The sequence below is a fragment of the Biomphalaria glabrata genome, chromosome 9 (genome assembly GCF_947242115.1).
Source record: "Biomphalaria glabrata chromosome 9, xgBioGlab47.1, whole genome shotgun sequence".
In the NCBI taxonomy this organism is placed as follows: Eukaryota; Metazoa; Mollusca; class Gastropoda; family Planorbidae; genus Biomphalaria; species Biomphalaria glabrata.
Window position 1 is genome coordinate 26,054,586 of NC_074719.1, and position 10,730 is coordinate 26,065,315.

Below are 10,730 nucleotides of genomic sequence, written 5' to 3' on the forward strand. Positions count from 1 at the left end.
GTCACAAAAGTTATTTTTTTCGATCACCCTATAAAATGACACTTATTTTCCAAAAAATAGAATCTAAATTCCGAAAATACAATCTTTCAGTGTTTCTGTGTTTGGTTTATTTACACTAAATCTGGATGAAGACCTGTCTACCGTTCCGCTAAATGCGTATTTGTTACGATATACTAAATTGCACGAAATAAAAATAGGAGGCCTAATACAGTTTTGACACTCCAAGCTACGCATTTCTAATCGTTTTTTTTTTTTTATTATCGAAAGGACTAGGCTATAGGCATACACGTCTCGTGGGAAACAAAGAAAAAGTTAATCTTGATAATATTGTAGCCTAAATAAAATGACAAAAAAAAAACAAAAAAAAAACTATAGCCTAATCTAAAATGAAATAGATCTAGAGCTAGATTTTCTTGGACGAATGATATAAAATAAGTATAAATAATAAGTCATATGAATCTGATAGATCTAAAACAAATACTGATAGAGTCATTCATTAATTAATTATTAGAATTACTTGACTACCAACTGGGTATTTTTATTGCCAAAATACAATGTATTTTATGTGCATTTATTAAAAACAACAATCAAAAATTAAGCGTTTGACGCAACTAGGTCTAATATTAGTAATATATAGATTCTAGTTCTAGATCCAGAAAGCTACTTCAGTTTTCTAGTTTAATTCTAGTTAGATCTAGATGTCTAGAACAGTAGATCTAAATCTAGCCAGGGTTTTTGTCATGGAATAGATTTATAAAACTTCAGCCACCTACTGATCACGATATGACAGATAGGCCTACTCTCTCTACTACTAGACTCTACATCTAGATCTAGTACTAGTAGATCACTACATTTGACTAGATGATTACTATAGTTCCATGGCTGAAGATTCTCTTGGTAACGCAGATTAGACAAAATAGTCGTGTGTGTAGTGTTTTGGTCATAGTTTTAGCCTAGATTAGATATAAGGCGAAATAGTCGCCTAAAATGGTCAAAAAGTATCTGACTAATAAAAATAAATCATGGCTGTAACAAAAAAAAAAAAAGGAAAAACAAAAAGTCAATTTTAAAATTTAATGTCAATTAAACAACTATTCATATTATCCGAACAAGCCTTATTATTATTATCCGAACACTATATAATATCTATAGATTTCAGTATACAACATCCTCATTCTTAAAATGTAATATGATTTATTACATATATATTCTAATGAAACAATGACAACAGGCTATTGTAATTTAGACTGAATTGCGTTATACAAAACGTCACTGATAGTACCGCACGCAGATCTATTAGCGCATGGGTGTAGCTAGGATTTTTTTTTTGGGGGGGGGGGGGGAAATCCTCCCCGAAAAAAAATTATTTATATGTATGTTTGTGTGTGTGTGTATAAAATCTTTATTACATTCTGACCCTTCATTCTTTCTGAAGACGTTTATTGTGCCCTAGTATAGGTTCTTCCTGGAGTTAGTGGAAAAATCCGCCCCGCCGCCGAGCACTATTTCTGGTATTGAAAGCTAACAAAATGCATATTCTGAGGTATCTACAGTGCATTTTCCTGCTATTAAAAAACCTAATGTGCTATTCTTACTGACTTAGACACTCCCGCGCTGTTCGGCGCATTTGGCGGCAAGCTGTTTCCACAAAAATCTGTCACTGGTAATGTCCACTTTCCACTTGCTCTGAGGACCTCCATGAATGTGTGGCGCCAAGTTGAACTAGAATGTCATCGCAACTCCTCTTATGCGTAATTCATTTTGTCGGAGAACATGTCCGGCAAACCTCATGCGACGCTCTGTCACAATCTTACTAAGGGGTTGACTCCTAATTCGGCATAGGATTTCCTTGATTTAGACCCGATCTCTATAACTGACTCTTAAGATCTGTCTTAGCTATCTTTATTGAGCCACATTTAGTGTTTTTCAATTTCGGCAGATGACTATTCACTGCACTAAATTAATGGAGCCCCGCCACCGGTAGAAATGTGTAACCTCTCTTGAATACGTTCTTGGAATTAAGTGACTGTAGTTTGCTTTATATTTTATATCGAAACGGGAAGAGTTTTATCGTCAAAATCATCTGTTAGGGGTTTTAAACTAAAAAATCTCTGGAGTTTGTTTTTTTTAAATTCAAAACCCCATTTAGCTACGGTCATAGAATTTAGTAACAGTAGTTTGCTTTAGAATAATATTGAAGGTTTTCCACCTCAAAACGCTCTGTAGGGGGATTTTAAACTCAAAACCATCAGAGGGGGGTAAATAAAAAAAAGCCATCTTTAGGAGAGGGATTTAAACTAAAAACCCCCAATTGGCTTGGCTATGCTCAAATAATTTTAGTGTGTAATTTGCTTTTTTCTTACATTGAAGATGTATTTTTTAGCTTCAAACCCCGCTAGCGGGGGGTTTAAACTCAAAACCCCTTTGGCTACACTCATAGATTTTAGAGTGTGTAATTTGCTTTTTTTTTATATTGTAGAGGTATTTTTTAGCTTCAAACCCCACTGGAGAAGAGTTTAAAATAGAAACCCATTTAGCTACGCTCATAACATTTTGAGTGTATAATTTCCTTTGCTTTTAATATTAAAGAGGTATTTTTTGCCTTCAAACCCCGCTGAAGGGGTGTTTAAACTCAAAACTGAGTCAAAACCCATTTAGCTACGCTCATAACATTTTGAGTGCGTAATTTACTTTTTTTTATTGAAGAGGGGGTTTATTGTAAATTTTGGAGGGAGCTTTAAAATCAAAATCTTCCTTAACTGTGCTCTTGGAATTTGGGGATTGTCGTTTGCATTTTTTTGTTTTGTTTTATAGAAGAGAAGCATTTAACTGCAAAACCCCCTGGTAGGGGGTTTTAAACTCAAATCCCCCTGGTAGGGGGTTTTAAACTAAAAAAAACCCTGGTAGGGGGTTCTAAAAACCCCCCTGGTAGGGGGTTTTAAACTCAAGATCCGCTGGTAGGGGTTTTAAACTCGAAACCCCCTTGGCTGTGCAAGTGATGGTTTAGTATTAAATTCTCACCAAAAAAAAAACAAAATCAAAGCAAAATATCAGTCACTAAATTCTGACCCCACCCTGCGCGGGGGGGGGGGGGGGAATTTCATTTCGGGGTGCAAGTAAATTACTGCATTGCCTCCAGCCTGGCACAGTATTTTTGAAGTGATAATTGGCTCGTGCAGACCAATACCACTCTTTAAACTAAATGCAGTCCACAGTAGCACAGACGCTAAATGACTGCTGTAAACAACAGATAGTCGTAGGTGTTATATCGAAGTTTCCGTCTCCTAGACTGGCTGCAGATCAAAGCTACAGAGGCCAGCCTGCCTACTTGCTGAACTGCTGATTTAGGTAAAAACAACCAAAGCTTCCGGTAGCCATGAAATAAATAACCACTATATTAATAAATGATAAAATGAGGAATGTCTTGTTAGATTATTTTCATATTTCGGATATTCCTTAAGATTTAAAAATTAAAATATTCTAGAAAGACAATGGTAAATGGAGGCGGACATTATTTGATCAGGGAACTCAGTGAGTGGTTAAGCGCTTGGCTTCTGTTTCTTTTAAAACAAAGGCGAAACGTTGTCTAAAACTTTGAAGTAGGGCTGTGTGTTGGCTCCAACACTATTCAGGTCTATGTTCACTACAGTGCTGAAAGATGCCTTTTGCAAAGAATGCGTTGACGCACTGACGCAAGTCTATTTAAAATTCAGAGACCTAAGGCGAATACCAAAGTAAAAAATGACTTGTGTGGACTTTACAACCATCTTCGAGTTTATAGGAAATGATAAATATGCACATTTTATGACGAAGGAGAAGCTTTATATACAGCCTTGCTCTTTTGTTTATAATCATTTCTATGATGAAATTACAATGGTTTCTTACCGGATTTTTATTGCTTAAATCTTACTTCAAAATGTATTCTATAAACTTGATGAAGACCAAATACTTACTTGCATCCAGTAAAAACAACAAATTTCTTTAAGAAGAACATTTTAATCTACATGTATTTATAAAATTATAGATTTTGCAGAAGACAGGCGTAGACAGACAAAAGAAAACTTAAATCTTCCACTGGTAGAAAAGTTGTTTTTTTCTAAGATAGTTGTGACTTTATATGTAGAATCTTTTAAATATTGATTTTAAGATAAGTCTAAATAGTATACTCTTGCGTTTATACCGAATTCCGAAAACTCACTGATCTGTTTAAAAAAAAAAAGGCCAAATGAAGCAATTCCCGACACTTTTGTAGTCATTGATGCGTTTCATTTGTGTAGAGGAGATAGGACCTTAAAAAAGTTTTCATGTCAAAGGCGAAGGACCTGCCGTGTAAAAACTATATGCTGTGTCAACAATGTTACTATACAGTGTACACCTGATATACCAATACCACTCTTTAAACTAAATGCAGTCCACAGTAGCACTGACGCCTAAGACTGCTGTGAACAAAAGATATACGTAGGTGTTATATCGAAGTTTCCGTCTCCTAGACTGGCTGCAGATCAAAGCTATGTAGCCCAGCCTGCCTACTTGCTGAACTGCTGATTTAGGTAAAAACAACCAAACCTTCCGGCGGCCATAAAATAAATATTTTTTATATTGATAAATGATAAAATGAAGAATGTTTTGTTAGATGATTTTCATATTTCGCATTAAGATTTAAAAATTAAAATATTCTAGAAAGACTATGGTAAATGGAGGCGGACATCATTTGATCAGGGAATGCGGTAGCTGAGTGGTTAAGCGCTTGGCTTCTGAACATGAGGTTCTAGGTTCGAATCTCGGTAAAGACTGAAATTTTGTCATTCGGGATTTCTAGGGTGCCCCTGAGTCCACCCAGCTCTAATGGTACTTGAGTTTGGTTTAGGAAAGAAAAGGTGGTTGGTCGTTGTGATGGCCACGTGACACCCTGCTCGTTAACTGTTAACCAAAGAAACAGATGACCTTAACATTATCTGCCTTATAGATTGCAAGGTCTAACAGAGTAACTTTATTGTTTTTTAACATAATTAGATCACGGCTCCAGAGAAAAACGTTCGACAGTCCAGATCGCATATTACACGACCATAGAGCTTGTAAAAAAAATACTCACAATTATCAAAAAATGCATTAGTAAAGATAGCTGAAACCTTTTTTTTTTCATTAAAAAAATAAAATAAAAACTAAGATAAATTTCCGCATCATTGTAAGAAAATTAATACATTTTTTTTTACTTTTAATGGATTTTATTTAAAATTTAAAAAAAAGAAAAACAAAGTGGGCGGTCCGGGTTTCGATCGATTACTGTCGCCTTAGAGTAGCCCGCTATCTCGGTATCGCATATTTTTGCTAGCGCACTACTCATCGGGTCTGTTAACCACTTGTAAAGGTATCAGAATTTTTACTATATATGTAAACTCATTTTATGTTTATTTCTTTGATAATTTAACTCTACATGATTTAAAATAATTAAAATCATTTTAAAGGTCTCGGATTTAATTAAGCAAAATAAATTTTTATTTTAAATTTTTTTTTAAACCTTCAAGGAAGTTATTTAATTTCGTAAAACAACAAACATTTTTATAAAATTTTGAACATGCGAACTTCCGTCAAAAAAAAAAGCGGAAGACATTTCTGAAAATGTTCCAATATGGACGCAATCTTTAATGTTGCCTATTAATACAGTGTTATCTACATTTACCATGTAAAATGTGTTTTTTTCCTCATTGCTTTTGTATCAGGTTAGTTTATTCTATATGCGCGTATATGTTTTCTAGCTGTTATACCCACACATGGGAAAAACTTGGGGAGTTAACCCTGAGAAAAAAAAATCTAACGACCACTAACTGGCTGAACTGGCAGAACACAATGTTTTATTTTGGCAGATTCTTTGAGGCCGGTGATTCCAAAACAGTATTGGCTCTTGACTCTGCTTTGGATACATTAGCTAATTTTAGAAAAAAAGGAACTGCTGTGTAAGAGACATCGTTCCGAAACTGCACCGATTCTTAATCTTCTAAATGGAAGACATGTTAATATGTAAGTCTAGATTCCAGCGAAAATTTTAATGTTTTCTATTCTTTCTTTAGTATTAAAAGTTATTAGTAGAAGAAAATTAGATCTCTTTCTAAACTATTGTAAATCTATTCTTTATGTCACGACGTATTTAAAGTTTTAAAAAAAAACGTGCATTTTAAAGTCCAGTAACTAAAAATGCACTAAATATTTTAATTTTAATAAGATTACTTTTTCAATGTCCTGCGTATTCTTTGAATTTGAACGTTTTTTAGATTTGTCTAAACTGTAGTCTAAATATAAATTAGATCCATTCAAAAGCCATTTTCTAATCTATAGATTTGAAATATTTTTTCTATATGCATTGTGTTACTAAACTTACAAACAATTTTTTTATTAATAACACTGACATGAGACAAAAAGTTAAATTAGTTAAAAGTAAACACAAAGTCTAATTTTTTTCGTATGGAAATTGAGCCAGTCATAAAGACATCGATGTATTACATTTAGAAGAGAGCATGCAAAAGTTTTATCATTGATAATTTCAAAATTTCTGTGTAAAAAAAAAAAAATCGTCAATATTTGGTGATATATTCAGTTATTTGTAAAAATAATCATAGTAACGTTATATTCATTTCCGTAACTGGAAATAGCAAAGAGTACATTTTACCTTTAAACATCTCAAATTTAACAATATGTGGACCGATTTTTTTAAAGTATTATCGTCGTTTTATTTTTGACGTCTCTTTTTTTGTTTTACAGATGGGGCCAGTGGCGTAGCATCCATGGCGCGAAGGAGTTCAATGAACCAGGGCCCACGACCATATAGGGGGCCCAAACACGATGGTGTAACAACCATGGGGGTAGGGCCGGATTTACATCTATGCAACATAATCTCTAGCTTAGGGCCTCCAAGAAATATTTAGTAGTTACACACAATATATTGACTTATATGGGGCCCCAATCTAAAATAGCTTAAGGCCAATTGAGCTCTACAAATACGGCAATGCATGGCGCGTAGAGGTTTCATATCGCCTGGTCCCATGACTAATGACCAATTGTGTCCTGCTCTACACTTCAATTTTGTAAAAAATGGTTCTAAAAGTTTTTTTTCTTAAAATATCCTAAACGTCATATAAAACTTTATATTAACATCTAAACATTAACCCATGTTTTCACCTAGATTCATAGTAAGAAACTGCTTTCATCAGGTTTATTGTAATGTGGTGACGGTACGTTGGTGGTGATGGTTGGGTCCCATACTCCCATTCGTTCTTCCTCTATAATAATAAAACCGTTGATAGTATGACCTTTCTTCTATTTTTTTTTTAAAGTTTTTCTATTACCATAAATCTAGATTTAGATTTTAAAAAAGATATTAAACAAACAAAAGAAACAACATATTCTGTTTGTTACTTAGGGAAACGTTACTTAAAGATGTTGACTTTTTATGCTACTTCTCGTGACAGAATAGGCTAGGATGTTAATAACAATAAAATTTAAGATACAGCTATAACTACATTTATCATGAAATAGTGTCTTTCACTTGAATGGCTGTTTCTTTGTCTGGTACGTGCACTGGAAAGTCGTTCGTATGGTCTCGATGGTCTCGGGTTTATGCCCTGAGACAGCATCAATGTTGTTTGTTTTCCAACCGAATCGCCAAAAAAAAAAGCCTACTAATGACTTCACTTCATCAACAATCTTGCCAAACATACAGACAACATGAACGACTGAGAACGGTGGGTGACAAGGACCACATTGAAGAAGTTGACAATTAGTGACTAAAAGTAACTCATCGCATAGTGAACGTTAGTTTTGACTTAAGCATGCAACAACCTTTTGTTTAGTGGTCATCGCAAAGAGTATCGTTTAGGTGGCACAAGTAACAACGAAAATGTCCAGGCAGTACACACATTCTTAAGAAAATAAAAAACACAACCCTTTACCTCGAGCTGTTGGGCAATGCAATTTTATCAAAATACCTAAAGCCCGGTAAAGGAGATCCAATCTGCGTCATTTACACTATCATGGTTGACAGCACTCAAAGAGAATTTAAAAAATTATTCAATTTGCAATATTTTCTGAACATGTTTTGTAAACTCCAATGACGAACTACCCAAAGAAATTGCAATCAGCGAGTCATTTGTAGGTTTTCATATTTGTGATAACCAAGAGTCTGCAGAATTGACTGAACTAATACTCTTAAGTAATAAAATATCGACATTTTTCTTTAAATTACTAACCATACCAAGGCAATGATGGTTTTTCAATATGAGTGGACAGTATCATATTTCAACAAAAGTTGCCGATTGCGCATTATGTTCACTGTGCTCAACGGTACTTAAACATGGTCTTAAATTTTGTTTGTCAGCTGTGTTCATGAACTTGCATAGGAATGTCTGTTAGTAAATGCACCGATACATACAAACTACTCAATTTCTTTGTCACACAACATATTTGTCAAAGGAGAGGGGGGAGAGGGTCCCATCAATACATACTTGAACCCTGGCCCACAGGTACCTTGCTACGCCACTGGATCATGAGGCGTCGTTATGTTTGAATGTTATTTAATGACAGGCCTGTCCATTTCTATATTGTCATCTTGCGTAAAAATACTCTACTCCTTCTAAAGTTTTATACAACTATAACACTTTATTTTTGTTTCTTTTTTTTTAATTCTTTTTTTTTTTACTTTTTCAGTTATTTAACTTTCAATCTTTGAAACACCTACAACAAAAGAAGAGCAAAGACATTAGCCTACAATAAAAGAATAAAAGAGGACTAAAACAGCTTTGTTTACAACTCAACAAATTTCTACCTAGACACTTTAAAAACGAGAACTTTCAATGTCTGCCTTAAGAAAATCACATACTTCTCTCATCAGTGAAGAAATAATATTAAAAAAACATTATGAATTGTGATTTATCATAAAGTTAAATGACTCTACAATAAATTTAAGAAAAAGAGAATTATCTTTACCAAGACAATATTTTAAAACAAAGGCGAAACGTTGTCTAAAACTTTGAAGTAGGGCTGTGTGTTGGCTCCAACACTATTCAGGTCTATGTTCACTACAGTGCTGAAAGATGCCTTTTGCAAAGAATGCGTTAAAGTTGACATACGATTTCGCACTGACGCAAGTCTATTTAAAATTCAGAGACCTAAGGCGAATACCAAAGTAAAAAATGACTTGTGTGGACTTTACAATTATCTTCGAGTTTATAGGAAATGATAAATATGCATATTTTATGACGAAGGAGAAGCTTTATTACAGCCTTGCTCTTTTGTTTATAATCATTTCTATGATGAAATTACAATGGTTTCTTACCGGATTTTTATTGCTTAAATCTTACTTCAAAATGTATTCTATAAACTTGATGAAGACCAAATACTTACTTGCATCCAGTAAAAACAACAAATTTCTTTAAGAAGAACATTTTAATCTACATGTATTTATAAAATTATAGATTTTGCAGAAGACAGGCGTAGACAGACAAAAGAAAACTTAAATCTTCCACTGGTAGAAAAGTTGTTTTTTTCTAAGATAGTTGTGACTTTATATGTAGAATCTTTTAAATATTGATTTTAAGATAAGTCTAAATAGTATACTCTTGCGTTTATACCGAATTCCGAAAACTCACTGATCTGTTTAAAAAAAAAAAGGCCAAATGAAGCAATTCCCGACACTTTTGTAGTCATTGATGCGTTTCATTTGTGTAGAGGAGATAGGACCTTAAAAAAGTTTTCATGTCAAAGGCGAAGGACCTGCCGTGTAAAAACTATATGCTGTGTCAACAATGTTACTATACAGTGTACACCTGATATACCAATACCACTCTTTAAACTAAATGCAGTCCACAGTAGCACTGACGCCTAAGACTGCTGTGAACAAAAGATATACGTAGGTGTTATATCGAAGTTTCCGTCTCCTAGACTGGCTGCAGATCAAAGCTATGTAGCCCAGCCTGCCTACTTGCTGAACTGCTGATTTAGGTAAAAACAACCAAACCTTCCGGCGGCCATAAAATAAATATTTTTTATATTGATAAATGATAAAATGAAGAATGTTTTGTTAGATGATTTTCATATTTCGCATTAAGATTTAAAAATTAAAATATTCTAGAAAGACTATGGTAAATGGAGGCGGACATCATTTGATCAGGGAATGCGGTAGCTGAGTGGTTAAACGCTTGGCTTCTGAACGTGAGGTTCTGGGTTCGAATCTCGGTGAAGACTGGGACTTTGACATTCGGGATTTCTAGGGTGCCCCTGAGTCCACCCAGCTCTAATGGTACTTGAGTTTGGTTTAGGAAAGAAAAGGTGGTTGGTCGTTGTGCTGGCCACGTGACACCCTGCTCGTTAACTGTTAACCAAAGAAACAGATGACCTTTACATTATCTGCCTTATAGATTGCAAGGTCTGACAGACTAACTTTACTGTTTTTTAACATTATTAGATCACGGCTCCAGAGAAAAACGTTCGACAGTTTAGATCGCATATTACACGACCATAGAGCTTGTAAAAAAAATATTCACAATTATAAAAAAAATGCATTAGTAAAGATAGCTGAAACCTTTTTTTTTCATTAAAAAAAAAAAGAAAAACTAACATAAAAGTCCGCATCGTTATAAGAATGACAATACATTTTTTTTTTACTTTTAATGGATTTTATTTAAAATTTAAAAAAGAAAAAAGAAGTTTATCGTTCCGAGATTCGAGTAGCCCGCTATCTC

At 34.1% G+C, this 10,730-nt stretch overlaps 1 long non-coding RNA gene across 1 annotated transcript; it reads left to right on the forward strand.

The window, feature by feature from the left end:
* The first annotated feature begins 3,099 nt into the window (after nt 1-3,099).
* LOC129928129 (uncharacterized) lies at nt 3,100-9,512 on the forward strand. The gene is made up of 2 exons (XR_008779745.1): nt 3,100-5,720; nt 8,698-9,512. It is a non-coding gene; the product is annotated as an uncharacterized LOC129928129 (long non-coding RNA).
* Nucleotides 9,513-10,730: the final 1,218 nt, after the last annotated feature.